Below are 17,099 nucleotides of genomic sequence, written 5' to 3' on the forward strand. Positions count from 1 at the left end.
TAGGGACACAAACGAGGTAGCAGAGTTCCCATTCCCCTGAATAACTCTTTAAATCCCTGACTTTGTGAGTACAAATAAAAATTTCAGATTGTTTTCTTTGAAACACTTTTTCCTGCCCTAAGAACTTGGCTATTTTAATATATTTTTTAGAGATTTATTTATTTTTTTGATGGAGAGAGAGAGAGAGAGAGAGAAAAAACAACAACACATAAGCAGGGGGAGAGACAGGCAGAGGGAGAAGAAGAAGCAGACTCCTGGCGAGCAGAGAGCCCGATGCGGGGCTTCCTCCCAGGACCTGGGATCATGGCCTGAGCCAAAGGCAGATGCTTAACTGACTGAGCCACCCAGGCACCCCTATTTTAATATTTCTTAAATGTTTGAATAAATACCATATCTAAGAGCTTTCTTGAGCAACTATTTCCTTTGTGCTAAAAGTCTATCTTGTTTTTATTTATTTTTTTTTTATTTAGAGAAACCCCAGAAATGATGTTCATAGGAATAATGTAGGAGCAAGATTTCTTGTGATGTCTGCCATACACAGCAAGGAGAATGCTTCGCAACATTTATTTTGGTTTTCTGAAAGTGAATCTTATCTCCAATTTCTTACTCTAGTAAAAATGTCACTATGGTTCTGGAAAAAAAATACTTTATTTGGTGCCTGAAAATGATGGGAAATTTGGGTAAAATTACACATGAACTGGCAGAAAGAGATTTTGAAAGAATATGCATTTGCATTATGTGTATTCAAGGTGTTTTATTAATTTTAAGATTTTCGTCTTAGGAAAGCATGTGTGTATATCATCATTAATTTAGCATTTTATAAATATATAAATATTTGTGTCCTAAATACCAGGGGTAAGGGTCTAGAGTAAACACCAAAGAGGAAAAAAAAAAAAACCCCAAACCACCTCTAATATCTGGTTTCAGCCACTGGGAGTTTACATTCCGACTGAGGAGTGTAGACACGTATATGCACAACTGTGCTATGACGTCATTTGTAATAAAACTTACAGACCTGATAATAAGTACTATAGAAATGTGGGGAAAGAAGGGATTTCTTTGAATTCTTTCTCACCCCCTCCCCTGTTTTATTGAAGTACAATTCACAAATAAAAATTGTGAGTATTTAAGGTTTACAACATGGTGTTTTGATAGACATACACATTGTGAAATCACGGCCACAATAGAGTTAATTAACATATCCATCCCCTCACATAATTACTTTTATGAGAACACTGAAGATCTACCCTCAACAAATTTCAAGTGTGTAATACAGTGTTATTAGCAGTCACCATAATACACACTAGATCTCTAGAACTTATTCATCTTAGAACTGAAAGTTTGTACCCTTCAACCAACACTTTTCCATTTCCCTACCTCCCAGGCTCTGGCAACCACCATTCCACTCTCTGCTTCTATAAATTTGTCATTTTTAAAGTCCATATATGAGTGAGATCATGCAGAATTTATCTTTCTGTGACTGGCTTATTTTCCTCAGTGTGATGCATTCCAGGTTCACCCATGTTGTCACAAATGGAGAATTTATTTCTTTCTAATGGCTAATAGTCTATTGTATGTAACTACCACATTTTCTGTATCCTCTCATCCATCAATGGACATAAGTTGTTTCTATATTTTTTGAATTCTAAATTCCTGAGAATGCTATGGAAAAGAGGGGTATTTCCTGGTGCTGAAAGGGGAGATTTCTTTATAAGTAGAATTTTTAAGAGTATCCAATAAAGAACAAATGGACAAGGAAATAGCTATCTTGGGAAAGTATGAGTGATGGATGAAGAGAGACAGCAAATGGCAGAGGTCTCTGTTTGTGACCTAAGCTGAAGGATGGTCCAAAGAATGAGCAATGATCTGCAGTGGACATCCACCTCAAGTATTAGGGTCCGTCCATTTAGTGCAAAATATATCCTGGTAGCCATGGATGGTTTCTCCCCCTCTGCTTAGCAGAGAACACTGGGCCTTTCCCTAGCATTTTCTTCTCTGCTTAGACAAAAAGAAAAAAAAAGAAAGAAAAAAAGGAAGAAATGGAGTAGGTAGATGCATTATTAATACCTTCCTAGAATGTAAGCAATGCTGTTGGGAAGACGCTGGTGTTCTTCCTTCTGACTCTTGCCTGAGACTGTGGTCTGGTCCAGGTTGTTCTGTGACGATCAAAGCCCTGAGAAAAGAATGTCCCTGAGCAGATAACAAGAGTTTCAGTGACAGAGTATCTACCAAGTGTTTACCTTAACAGCATTTACCAGAAGAATCCTGGATTAGTATCTCTCCATGGGAGCTTCCATTTATCCTCTTAGAAGATTGTTCCGATTAGGGAAAATTGTTTCAGAGGAAGGGATACATTCAGGTGAAGACAGAAATTAAGACAGAAATTAAGACTGCTGACTGCAACTTTTACTTTAGGCATGGGGTAATTTTGTCTTCTATTTTACTTAAAATATTTTAGATTTAAGTAGAATGCTGGGGGTTTAGCATTTTTTAAGGATCATTCAAAATTCAGAATAGATGCCACAAAATAAAGAATGGTAAATAGCATTGTGTTTGTGCCTTCCGTGTTCAGTTGAAGGATTCAATTTAATCTAAAAAATGCAATTAAAACGTTAAGTGTTTGCATTCAGTTTAAGTCAATAAGCAATAGATGTTACTATGTATAAGGTACCATAAAAATAGCTGTGGAAGATTTGAAAAGTTTAGTGCCTGGTCTCTGCCATCACCAGGAAGAGGAGACATAATCACAGGAAATACAAAATATATAAGGCAATATGTAAGCAGCAAGTTAAGTGATTCAGCAATTTAAATTTAAAGACTGAAAGCCTCATTTTAATTGCAAATTACATAATTGCATTTTCATGTTTTACAATAAATGAGATGAATTTCTCTCCAAATTGTTCTTTTCTTGGAGAGGCGACTTGGCCTGTAGAATCCACGCTGAAAGCTGAGCCCAGCACCCCCACCAAAGCGCTGGCATTGTGAGGCCACGAAGCCCCACTTGCACCCTCCGGGTTGGGTAGACTGAAAGGGTTTGCCTCAAGGAAAGAAGTGTAATATGCCGTTCTTATGGATGTCCAAAATATGAGCTGAAGAAAAGATTTCCTTTTCTCGGGCACTATGAAAACAAGTTATCGTGTTTCCCCAGTAAACAAAAAAGAAAATTAATTTGGAGGCAATTCCACGCTGGTGTTTAAAATCAAGCTTGGGTGTTTGAAGTATTGGGATACTTTGAGTTATGGCTCAAATGTGTGCTTCAAAGACTCAGAATCTCAGGGTAGGTTTTGGAGAGTGGAGAAGATATGGCTAATTTTCGTTACCAAACATACAATCAGTATTGGCTTTGGGAATTTTCTCTTACAAGCAAGAAAGCTAAACTGAGCTAAGTTAGTCTTATGCTCAAGTGAATATACCAGATAAAATTTTCTGGGTGAACTATATAGCTATTATTTTAAATATTGGGAGGCTAATTTATGTTAGCGGGAGCCCAAGTTCAGCTCACCGCTGGGATTCAGAAATGTTCAGGGATGTCTGATAAGTTGATCAAATGAACAGCACACATACAAGCATTTACATTCTTTGATTCACACAGGGAAAGTATTTGCCTCAAAATTTAGGAAGAGGAGAAGGGGGATGAGCACCCTGGTGTCTGACTAGGGGCCCCATAGCAGACCTATTGGATACCTCCTCAGTACATGGGTCATTTCCCCTTTTTTGAGATCTACTCCCATTTCCTAGAGGCTGATGCATTGCAGACATGTTAGTATCATCCAATCCTAGCCGTGGCGGATTGGACCTGAAATAGACATTCTACTCAAGATAGGTCATTCTGATTTTCTTTCCCGAGATCCTGGAGTTGAAATTCCAAGATGTCCAGGAAGTCTCTCCATAGGACCGACTCATATAAACCATTGAATTGTAGTCACAGCAATATAGTCTGCCACGTGAAGGAAAAGCAGAAGCAGCTGGTTGGCAGAGGGAGAAAGAAGAGTGAGAGAGATACACCAGGAACGCGATGTTACAAGTTGTGCGCCTATGGCTCTCGGTGACAAAGGGTGACCCCGAGAGAAGAAAGGCGTTCTTTATGCACAACTAGCCCTGGCAGAGACGCTAATAGTCTCAAGGAGGGCGCAGGGAGCAGTGGCAGTGTAAGGACACTTGGGAGTTTACTAGGAGGATCAGGTTGGTAGTTGCAGAAAGGAAAAGAGTGCTGATAGATTGACTTATGAATAACACCCGGAGACCTCAAGGCATAAGAGTATAAGATACTCATCCACGAGATGAGGAGAGCAGTGAGCCATTGAACACTGGGGAAATAGAATTAAAGTGACCCCTTCAGAACCCACGATTGGTTAGGTCTAAGGAAACTTGCAACCATAGAAGAGCAAGGGCTATATTTCCAGAGCAGTTGCCTTGCAAATACGCAGCAAAGAACAAAGTACAATGGTGGTTTTGTCTTGTTTCAATCCCAGATCGACTTGAATCCTTGAATAGGAAATGTCCCTCAGTGACTTGGTAGCTTTGGCCAAATCAATTACCTTCTCAAGATCTTATTTGCTCATTTGTAAAATGAGGCATTTGGACAAATGATGCATGTGGTGTTTTGGGGTCTGAAACTTGAATTCATGCGAAACTATGAATATCTTATGGTTGTTCTCCTCCTTCTTCAAAAGCATGGACATAAAATATTTTGTGCTGGCTAGTTCATTTATTTTGGTTTTTCCCTATGCTTAGAATTTATTATCTGTATGTATTTTATTATAAATCAGCATTTGTCACAGTCTTTCTTATATGCTGAAGGGCAAATGGCAATTTTCTTAAGACAGGATTTCAAAACAACAGGTTTTTTACTGTAGATTTTAAAAAAGAAAGAGTGTGCCGAAATGAATCTTTCCTCTATGAGGTATGGGACCCAAAAGCTATTATAAACTTGCCTCTGGTACATGTCAGTGACTGAGCATTGAAAAGACTCGTGTAACTGTTACTAAAAATCTGATTTGTGTTTGCTGAAGTAGTCGAGGAGCCCCTTGAGAGGAGACCTTCCTGAAGCTCTTACCAGTGTGGAAATGTCCCCACAGAGGCCTGAGAAATGAAGGCTGCTGAAGTAGTGGAAAAGGGGCGATGATCAATACGCCTAAATCTTTGATAGGTTATGCACGGTTATACCTATCATAAATCCGAGCTTGGCAGAAGAGTAAAAAAAAAAAAAAAGTTAGAGACCTAAGGATGCAGAACAAGATACCCACTGGAGACACCAAGTGAGTCAGAAATAGTGTAAAGACTATCCTACACGGAATTAGTAGGATGGTTTAAGACTAGCCTTAGGAAAACCTTAAAGGAGGCAAAGTGTGTTTGGCAATTTCTCCACTGGGCTCTAAAAACTACAGAACTTCTTTCCTAAGATACATTTTTTTTATGTGTTAAAGCACCATCCTGGATGCACGGGTGTGGCTCGGAAATGAGTTGCAGAATCACAATCTTTAATGTAGCATGAGAATTCTTCCCTATTTCCGGATTCCTCTCTTTGCTGGAGCTGCAATGCCCAGGTAGTCTATGGAAATACATCGAGTGGTGGCAGGTTAAGGACTGGGTGCATTAAAGTGGCAAATGAAAGAAGGCAGAGAGACAGGGACAGGAAAGAGAAGAGGAAGGAAGGAAAATTCAGAAGGCCAAAAAAGGATTAGACACTCCTGGAATATTCATAAATGTGGTTTAATTTTCACCATGAAAGAGACTGAATGTCATGTGGAATAAACACGGGAGAAGAATGGAGATTTTTAAACAATGTACGGGGTGTTGAGGAGACGATAATACTCTATCCTTAAAGGGTTGCAGTGAGAATGATGATAAAGGTGTAAGGTTGTTTTTTTTTTTTTAAGATTTTATTTATTTGAGAGAGAGGGAAGGAGAGAGAGAGGGAGAGCATGAGAGGGGGAGGGTCAGAAGGAGAAGCAGACTCCCTGCTGAGCGGAGAGCCCAACATGGGGCTCGATCCCAGAACCCAGAGATCATGACCTGAGCTGAATGCAGATGCTTAACTGACTGAGCCATTCGGGCGCCCCTAAAGGTGTAAGTTTTGGTACACTGCTGGTCCCAGAGTAATCCTTCCTTACCATCTGAGGTAGCTATGGATAGGCTCATTTTACAAATCAGGTGCCTGATAGGCAGAAAGGTTAAGTCCTTTGTCGAAAGTTACAGCTGGCCAGTGGCGGTATGCCTCGGTTTCCGATCCAAGCCCAGAGCACTTTGACTTACCCGGGATTTCGATCAGAGAAGGCAGAGCAGAAGCAGGCCGAGTGGAATTGCATGCCCTTTTTGTACCTCTCTTCTCTTCACCACATCTTGTTTGGTCCCGTGGTCCTTATGGAGCTGGAAGTATGCTGACAGGACTGTCCCCTTGGTAATGGGCCTTGAGAGACCCCTTCTCCTTCTTCCAGCACGCTTCACGTTGACCTGTGAACCAGTCCCTGAGTGAATGCTCTCTCATGGCAAACTTGAAAAGGCATTTGGTTAGGACGTTATCCTATGATAATGATTGGAGGGGCTGCCACCTCAACCTCATCCCGGCTATTATGATAATTCAAAATAAATTTGCACGTTCTTGAAAACCTAAGTTTTGCATTCTCATGATCCATCCTCATTCTCCACATACAGGGTTATTCGCCAGACCACACAGTCACCAGGAGAGATGGTTGGCTCACTTGCAGCTCACAGCCTTGGGGAGTTGGCCTTTGGACCAGGCTGGACCCCTGTATGTAGCTGTGTTGTCCAGCACTGGTTTTCTCCACCTTAATTGATTAGCTGTTTCCTGAGTATCTCCTAAAAACTCAAAATCAGGTAATAGAAAAACATAAAACACCATGGTTGGCCTCCAGGGCTTTCTATATAGAGCATCCAAAGGAGGTCAGGGAAAGTTAGAGGAGAGTTTCTAACCATCTCTGACTGCTTGTTTCTTTCAACTAACTCTTCATCTGTAAGACTGATCCAAGCAAATCAGTCAAAAAATGGTAAAGATTTCTGTTTGTATTAGATATTGCAGCCACACAGAACACTATTAGACCAAGGGAAATCTAAGGGATCAATAAAGAATGATTCTGGATTCCTTTCCTGGCCTTTTAAACCTCCTAACAGAATAAATAGAATTTTAAAAGATCCATCATTGAAGTTGCACCTTAAAACATAAGACCTAGATTCTGGTTTGGGATCCACCAGTGAGTAACTGTGTGACCTTGGATAAGTTACTTAACCCATCTGGATCTTGGTATTCTTTTCTATAAAATGAAGGTGCTACCATGTGTGAAAAATTACATGCTTATAAGATCTCTCTTTCAGCTGTAACTATGAGCTCCTGGGGCCACTCCCCACAAAAGATTTTTTTAAAAAGATTTTATTTACTTATTTGACAGAGAGCGCGAGTGAGAGAGCCCAAGCAGGAGGAGCAGCAGAGGGAGAGGGAGAAGCAGGCTCCCGCTGAGGAGGGGGCCTGATGTGGGACTCGATCCCAGGACTCTGGGATCATGACCTGAGCCGAAGGCAGACGCTTAACTGACTGAGCCATCAGTCACTCCAAAAGATTTTTTAAATCTTCAATTATCACTATGACAGGTGGGTGGAGTTGGCCGCAAGAGCAAGCTCTGGTCTTTACTGAAGTTTCGGGCTTCTGCAACTGCAGAGGGCAACTGTGGGCTTCGCAACATGGAGGGACCGGAAAGAAGGTCACTCTGGCCCCTCCAGTGGCCCGTGAGCCAGTCCTTAAACTTATGGGCCCCAGCCTACACCTAACAGTGATCACAGCTTAATGCAAATAGATTGAGAGCTACAGAGAGTTTCACTTCCTGCTCTGATGCTAATTTGAACTGTTTCTTTAGACAAGTTACTTAAACTGTCAGTTTCACATTTGTCCCCTTTTCCAAAAGGGAAGAGCAATGTTGGTTCTAATCATTTCATTGAATTGTGTGAGGGTCAGCCCACACCCCCGGCACAGTACCCAGATACAAAGGGCCTTCAGCCTCGTTGGTGGATGGTGGTGGCGGTGTGGTTTGTGATGACAGATCTTTGTTTAGAATATACATGTCACTCACTGGCCTCTCCACGTGATTAATCTTAAAAGGACCACTCTTAGTCTGCCACTTCTCTGCCCAAAAACCTTCTGTAGCTGCCACTGCTTGACGAAGGTAATCTCAAAGACCTGGGGCCCCAGCCTAGTTCCTGTGAAGGTCAGAGAGACCGTTTAGACTCTGTGGCCAGCTCAGCAGTTTGCCCCTGTGCACATCAAGGCCTCCGCACTTCCTTTTCTCCACTTTGTTTCTTTAGAGACTTCCATGAGGCTGTCTGAGGACCTAACACATTAGCCTGGGGTTCTGATCCCTTCCTACTGCAATTCCGCGTCCGTCCTCCACTGAGGAGCGGCCCACCTGAGCTGCCACAGCCTCTGCCCCCACTCTCACTAGGTCTCCTCTCCGGCCTCCATTCCCGTTGCTTCTGCCCCTGCAGCTCAGGCCCGTGTGACCGGCTACCCAGCTTTGGCTCCCCGCCCGAGCTGCAGTCTCAGCGCCAAAGTCCCGGGCGGCCGCCCCATGTCTTCAGCAGGCTGACCCCGATCTACTCCAGCCCTGTCGCCGGCCTCTTCCCGCGGTAGCTGACTGCTCACGGTGAAATGCAGAATACCTGCTTAGGATAATCTCGGCCTTCCCTCCCCTTTTGCACCGCTCCACATCTTTGCCATCTTGTAAGGTGTCATCAAAACCCCACGTGCTCTGGGAAGCCTTCCCTTGCTACCCCACTCGGACTTGGCAGCCTGGTTTTCTCCCCCAGCAATAACCTTTACCTTTTGCATTCTGCTTCTGACACTGAATTGCTGTCATAGATGAAGGTCAAAGGCAAAACTTGAGTCCTGCTACAGACTTCGTAAATCCTACCGTTGACTCCTTTCCCTAAAGCCCAACTAAAAAACATATTCCTTGCGACAAAAGTCTGTACAGAGTAAAAATACACAATAGTTTTGTTTGAGTTGATGTATTTTTTTTTTTATCAGACCTAGAAGTGATGAAGTGATGGGCTAAATACAGTCACAGCCCAACTACCTCAAATTCTTCCAAACTCTAAGCAAACAGAGAGGGAAAGAAAGCAGAAGCAATGCCAGCAGCGAGTGGTGGTTGTACTTTTGCTTTCTCCTTAAATGCCTTGGAGACCAGCACAGGTGTGGGTCACGCAACTGCTTCTTTCCAGGGACAAGGACGAGGTTGTATAAAATTGTTTGATATATCCTTCCCTTTAAATCTAAGGGATGCTGTGTCTGCCTTGATGTCTTAGTTCATTCTGGCTGCAGTATAACAAAATACCATAGGCGGGGAGGCTTAAACAATGGAAATTTATTCCTCCCAGTTCTGGAAGCTGGGAAGTCCAAGAACAAGGTGCTGGCAGATTAGGTGTCTGATGGAGTTCATGGGCTGCTATCTTTTTGCTGTGCGCTGTGTACATGGCAGAGGGAGTGAGGGAGCTCTCTGGAGTCTCTTTTAGAAGGACACAGATCCCATTCAGGAGGGATCCACACTTATGACCTAATCACCTCCAAAGGCCCAACTCCAAATATCATCACACTGGGGATTAGGTTTCAACTATGAATTTTGGGAGACACAGACATTCAGTCTATGGCGCTTGACCAGTTGAATACAGCAGAATTAACACTGGGCCACTTTCTGGGTCAACGCTTTCACAGACTGGCAGCTTCTACTGTCTCTTACATTCACATCAGAGATTGAGCTACATTATGGGAGGAAGTCCAAGCAGTCATGGAGAAGCCCAAAGGGAAAGAAAGAAAGGCCCTCAAGGGAGTTTCCAGCTCACAGAGAGTACAAACTCCATGCAGAGGAGCCATTATGGAAATGGAACCTCCAACCATGGTCAAGCCACTCCAGCAGATGCTTCAAGGAACAGAGATGAGCCATCCACAGAGAACCCTGTCCACATTACATATATATATATATATATATATATATATATATATGTATTTTTTTTTTTTTGAGAAAAATGAGTAATTGTTGTTTTAAACCACTAAACCTTGGGTTGTTTGGTAGGTAGTTGTAGACAACCAGAATATAGTTAGAATGAGTTCCTGTCTTTCTGATTGAAATCAGCATTGGTTGAACTGACCTGATAAACTTCATGATTACACATTGCACAAAAAGTTCTACCAAAAATGTGGATGTGCTCACATCCAGAATTTTTGAAAAAAAAAAAAAAATTAAACAGCACTAAAAGCACCAGCTCAACTTTTTAGGTGAGATGATTACAAAATAACACTGCTTTAATTCCTCATATATATTCTGCAAGTTGGAAGGAGAGCATAAATGCCATTAAACGGTGTCTGGTCTAGATTTCTCCTTCCCTGTCATGACAAGGCATAACACAGTAAGCCATTAGGAATGGGGCCTAGGGAACACAGTAGGTTGGAGAGAAGGTTTAGATACTAACAATATTTCTCCCCTTTGAGGACCTGGTGGGGAATGTAAGGACTCGGTGGCGTCCTGTGTTCACCAAATACTTAATGAGCTTTGATTACATGATTATGGCTGAGGCACCATGCTGTGCTTTGGGGGTACTGTGGTGACAAAGAAGATACTGTCCCTGTTCTCATGGAGCTTACATTAGGTGGGAGATATGAACAATCAACCAATAACCACATACCAAATAACAGTACCACAACAATTTCGCTAAGTGCCAAGGAGGAAAAATACAGAGAGTATCAGAGGGCACATTGGCAGAAGCTAATTGAACTTGGTGGTAAAATATATCCTCCCTGGGAAGTGGCACAGACGGAGATTTAGGAGTGGGTAAAAATTTGCCAGGTGGAAACTGGAATTTGCCCGTGAGAAAGCCGCTCCTGTGAGGTGGGAAGGAGCACAGGGATCAGAGTAACAGAGAGAAGCTGTCTGCCCAGAGCGGACTGACCAGAGCGGGGAGTGACGGGGATGAGCCTGCCCAGGGGTTAGCAGCTGGACCATGCAGGGCTTTTAGGCCATGATAATAATTTTTAATTTTAATCTGAAAAGTGAGGTGACATCCATGACATGCTTTAAGATGTGAAGTGATTATAGTGATTTTTTTAAAAAGATAAATCCAGAAGGAACATTTTTGGGGTGACATAAAAAGTGAACTAGATATTTCCTTTAACAAAGGAGCGTTTGGGGTGCCTGGGTGCCCCAGTCTGTTAAGCATCTGCCTTTGGCTCAGGTCATGATCCCAGGGTCCTGGGATCGAGCCCCATGTCAGGCTCCCTGCCCAGTGGGGGTCTGCTTCTCTCTCTGCCCCCTGCTCATGCTCTCTCTCTCTCTCAAATAAATACATAATATCTAAAAACAACAAAAGACAAAAGGAGGGTTTGACAGGAGAGGAGGTTGGGACACTCTGGATACCTCACTTCATCTACCTCATGGCGTCTGCCCAGAACCAGCCTTCGCCGTAGCTGACCCCAGGTCCTTTCCATCTACAAAATATCACCTGACTCTGGATCCGGGGGCCACAGACTGCTGCAGCAGACCTAGAATTCTCTCTGGCTCTCTCGGGGTGGGGAGGATTGTGCGGCATCAGGCAGGTAGGAAGAGCAGATTGTCAGGTGGCTCTCGTCACACAACGCTGGGCGAGGAGCAGATACCCTTTGGCCCACCACCGAAAAAATAGAACTGATTATTCTGTGGGTGGCATTTTCTTTCCCACAATCAAACTAATCAATGTCCTGCTGTGGTGGCAAGAGACACTAAATTGCTGCGACAGCTGCCTCTCAGAGGAGAGGAAACTGAGCGCCTCCAGTCGGGTCCAGAAATAACTGGCGGTTATGTGCCCCGGGGATGGAGTCGCCGGTCCACGTGTTCCCACCAAAAGCTGCTTAGTGACCACACCACGGCTGCCTACGTTACCGGCATGATTTCAGGGAAAAGCAGCGCTTTGGCCAGAGCAAAAAAACGTATTTTAAGAAGCACAGGGTTATACCTGAACTAGGACTTTCGGCTGAACACCTCCCAATGCACAAAACCCAAGAGAAAATGCCTCCCTGTAGTGGTTCATCTTTTTTTTGTACTTGAAGGTGCCTAACTTCAAATCCGTTTTGTTCTGGTAAAAACAGGATGGGTGTTTAATTATTTTTATGTTTATATATGTTGTATACTATTATAATTTTATCAGTTTAATTTTAGTCATAATCAAATAAGCATTATTGAATAATAACCGTATGTCTGAAACTTTCCTAGCAATCAATCCTCTTCACTTGATGGCATTTTAAGAATTAACTTTGTTTATCCAAAACCTCCTTTTCTAATGAAATTATTTCAGCATCGTTTCTGTGCCAGGTACCAGGGACATACGTGGGAGCTCTTTCTGCATGTGGAAGGATGATCTTTAGGTCATAAAGTTTTTTCTTCTGAAATCCTGAGGTATTTGCTTTTCTGGTGGTGTTTAACATAAGTATTTATAAACCTGCTGTTATTGTAAGTGTGCGATTGTGTGCCCATTGTTCCACAGAAATATATGGGCAATCGAATAACAGTTTACTTTTCATGCACATATTCCAGAATCATAAAGACACACCTGAGATGCTTTAATATTACTCTTCATTTTCAAGGGACCTCACGATAATAGTGCGATGCCTAGCACATAGCCCTTAGAATCTGAGATTCCTGAGAACTTCTCCCAACAACGTTCTTTCACCTTTCCTATCGAGTTTACTGGGGGTGTTCCAGTCCTGCTGTGGCTCTCACCACCCTTCATCTATCTGGCCTATGGAAAAGGCACTGCAAGGTGCTTCGGCCTCCCTACCCAATCTCATGAAACCGTCACCACAAATCTGTTGTTAATGGCTCCCCCCTGCCTTTTGTAACTATTTCCAATTCTGTAGCTAGGCCTTCAAGTCCCCCTTAACTGGCTCCCACGGAACCGTCATCTGCTGTTCCATGAGGGGACTTTTCCCCCTCATTTTGGTTTTCCCATTGCCTCTGCTCCCCCCCCCACTCCCCATACAAACATACAACCTGTATTCATTTCAGCTGCACGACTCTGTGATGCTTCTCTCCACGCACAGCTCTCTTTCCTTTATTCCATTATTTTAAAATTTTGAACTTCAGTTTCTCTCTTGCTAAAGGCCCACATGGTATAAGAAGCCTTACGAGATGTGTTAAAGCCACATAAGCAGTGAAGGAAAACATACGGTGTAAGGATATCACAAATGCGAAGCCAGGGGTTCGGATCACAGACTCCTCAGAGGGGTTCGGATCACAGACTCAGAGGGGTTCGGATCACAGACTCAGAGGGGTTCGGACCACAGACTCAGAAGGCTCCGCCGTGTATCGCGGCGCTTGCTGCTCAGGTCCGGGCGAGGCACCAGGCAGAACACGGAGACATGGTTTGGACCTTTGCCTGGAGCTCAGTGCAGGTCCCATGTTGTGTAGCCAGGTGATTCTTTCCCTGCCCCAGCAGGATCCTGGGGATTCTGCAGAAAAATTGAACGAGAAGGGCTCAGGACCAGGACCAGGGGCTACCTGGCACACTGAAGGGAAGAAAGAGGCACCACACTGAAAAAAGGAGAATGAATTGAAATTCTACAAACTGAAGTGAAGCTTCGGCAACCTTTTATTCCTCAATTTCAAGAATGCTGTGACCCAGGCACATATCCCAGCCACAGGACTGCAAGTTTCTTCTTTGGAGAAGCCCAGTAACCTCAAAGGAAAAGCAAAAAAAATCTATTGCTACTAGCATTTGGAAAAATCCCCTGATGAAATGGTCAGATCTCTACCATTTCCTCTGCGGTGAAGCTTACCAGTTGCAAAGTCCTGCCCAAGCACAAAGGGTTTCGAATTCACGTTTTATTAATTTTAAGAAAGTCCCTTCTTGAAAGACAGAGATGAAAATAGCTACAGACAGGAAAAGGAATTTGAAGGAAACAGAGGTAATGCTGGGAATTTAAGGGCATGTCAGAATTATGGTTAGTTTCCTAGGAGACAAAAGAGGGTATTATATTTGTTGAAAAATAAAAGGCTATTAAAAACACCAAGCAAACAACAATAAAAAACTTCTGAAAGATAAAAAATATGATACCTGTTATAAACAAATTGAATAAAATTTTGGAATATAATGTTAAAGATATTTTTCAAAAAGTGAAACCAAAAAGAGATCGAATGATGGATCAATATGAAGTCTCCAACATCCACAGAGGGAGTTCCAGAATAAAAAGGGATAAAGGAAATTTAATAATGATAATAATAAAAACAATAATAAATACTTCTTATTTGGAGTTTCTAGCCCAGGGAACCCTCTGACAGCCCAATATCATAAATGAGAAAGGCTCACACCAACTCATGTTGTGATGACATTTCAGATAATAAGAATAAAAAAAAAAATCTAAAATCTTCCAAAAAGAAAAAAAATATGTCCCATAAAAAAGATAAAGAATCGAAATGACAGTAGACTTAACAGCAACCACGCTAGAAGCTAGAATATAATGGGGCACAAGGTAGAAAATTTTGAAAGGAAATGAATTCCAACCTAAAATTCTATAATAAGCCAAGTTGGCAGGCAAGAAGAAAGTTAAAGAAATAAATTTTAAGACATAAAAGGTCTGAAAAAATTACATCCCATGTATCTTTTCTCATGGGCAGCTATTAGAAGATTTTCTTTAATATAATAAGAAAATAAACCAAAATGAAAGAAAAACAGATCCAAGAAACGTGGAATAATGTCTCAGCATGACAGCTCCAGTCCGGCTGGCCTTCAGGGCAACCAGACCAAATTAATGAGGAAGTTATCTAGGGAGATCTTAAATGTAGAGACGAATATGTGTCTGGTTATATATTTTCAAGGGTAAAATGCAGACAGCTAGAACCGGTTTCTATTTCTATTGCTTGGTAAACTCAGTAAGTCTACGCCCTCACTGTGAACACATCTATGCTGAAATGTGACGAATGACAGATTCTAAACACACGTAAACAAATAAAATGTTTGTTTGGTGATGCTATATTCCAATTCAAGCTCCAGTTTCACAAAGCCAGGTTGTTTCCCTCAATTCAAATGGAATTTTAGTTTGTTTGTTTCCACTAACGGGTTCGCCTATGTATCCATTCCAGAGTTGTAAGCCCATAGTTGATGCTGTGACATGATCCCAATGAGCCCTGGGCACTGCTTACACTATCCCTCGACGGAGGTCCTTTCTCTGATTCCTCCATGCTGCTCTTAGCAGTGTCCACTGACTTCTCCCTCTGTTAATATCTGCCCTCTGTAATTCCTCTAACACTGGGAAAGGTTCTGGAATGCCAACAATTTATCCATCCTAGGAGCATGTCTTTGACAAGAACGAGGCTATTCTTTCCTAACCACCCCCTCTCCCCAGAGCAGACAAAGCGTTCACAACACTGGCATGGCTACTTAATTTTTCATCATTTCATAAGTTTTCTAGCAATTATTCTCAAAACCCTTAGGAAAACAGAGATGTAAGAGTGATTAGAAATCTTGTTAATAGAAATTACATCAGTTTCTTTTTAATCTCTTGATCAGTGAAAAAAACAAAACAAATAATGCAAGGCATTGTGGGTTTGGCTGTCTCCAAGATGAGTTAATGTGGACAGATCTGATTATCTTAAAAACCATCCTTTTTTCTTACCTTATCTTTTAGTGAGTTTGTCATGTTGATCAATCAGATGAATTTAGCCAAGGGCTGCAACATCAACTTAATTTCATTTTGTTACCCGGTCAGTTTAGGAGTGTCTTTACTTTTTAAATAAATTAAGGTTAGTATAGTTTAATTTTAAATTTCAATTGGATAAAATAATTTATATCTGCTAATGTGCTCCAAAGGGAAGTGGTTACAAGCTTTTACTATATGGGGCTCCTTTAAATAATATCAGGTGTTGTTGCTGTAATTAATTCCCAATTGGTGAGTTTAATGAAATCCTCTTCCTTGGTAGAAAATTAAGTAAGAAAGTTTGGAAGTTCAACACAGTATGGCTCAATATAATATGTGTTAGTATTATTTTGAAGAGTTATGCCCTTCAATATCTGACTGTTGGCCTGGCATTTGGTTATGACCTAAATATGTAACATGAAGAAAACCATTTACACTTTCTGGATATCAATTTTCTTGTCAGTAAAATGAAAAAAAAACGGACAAAATTATCTCTAAGACCAATTTCTAGCAATATATAATTTAATTATTACTATCTTGTGATAGAAAATTACCAATAAAAATGAGGGAATATAAGTTAATAATTTTTACTTGAAAAGTAATACAAATGATTGGCTTGAAATTGATAATCTAGGTAAAAAATAAAAATGATTCATGTATTACTTGAGCAAATTATTGTAATTAAGAACAAAATGTGAAATTGTTTCCATCTCCGTTGTTTTCCTTTTGAGTATCATCACAAGTTTTGAATCTTATTGTTCTTCATTAGTATCGTAATATCAGGCTCAGACTTACATTGTTCTTTCGTTTTCCAATTCTCATTCTTAATAACAAGAGCTGTCACAGACAGAGGGTTTATCACGAGGCAGGTGTTTATTATAAGCATTTTATGAACATTTTTTAATTTAATTCTCACAGAATGCATACAAGGTTAGTTACTGCTATCACAAACGAATTTGAGCCATAAACTGAGGCAGAGTGAGGTTGGCTAATTGTTCAAGGTCATACAATTAGGAAATGACAGATTTTTAACTCGGATCCATCAGACTCCAAAGCCATTCTCTTAACCACTGTGCTACCCTGTTTATAATTCTTCATAAGTATTTTAGCAAATAAATGTGCTAACTCTTTCTCCAATTTCTAGTCACTCTGTAAAATGCTGGAAAACACTTTTTTTGGGGGGGGGGGCTCAGTAGGATTCTGACCATTACAAAAAAAGCGTTTGGCCACTGATACATAAATAAAACTGTTAACAATAGAAGAAAGATGCTTCCTAGCCATAAATCCAAGATCTTGTGAAACAAGCAGAAAACTAAAAACAAGACTTTCTCAAATTGTCTACTTGAAGACTGATTTTTCATGGACCACATCTAGCTACTTCCTTGTGTACAGACACAAAGTCAATGGCAAGTTAGACATGAGCAAGTTTTCAAGA

The sequence above is a fragment of the Ursus arctos genome, unplaced genomic scaffold (genome assembly GCF_023065955.2).
Source record: "Ursus arctos isolate Adak ecotype North America unplaced genomic scaffold, UrsArc2.0 scaffold_15, whole genome shotgun sequence".
Classification (NCBI taxonomy): Eukaryota; Metazoa; Chordata; class Mammalia; order Carnivora; family Ursidae; genus Ursus; species Ursus arctos.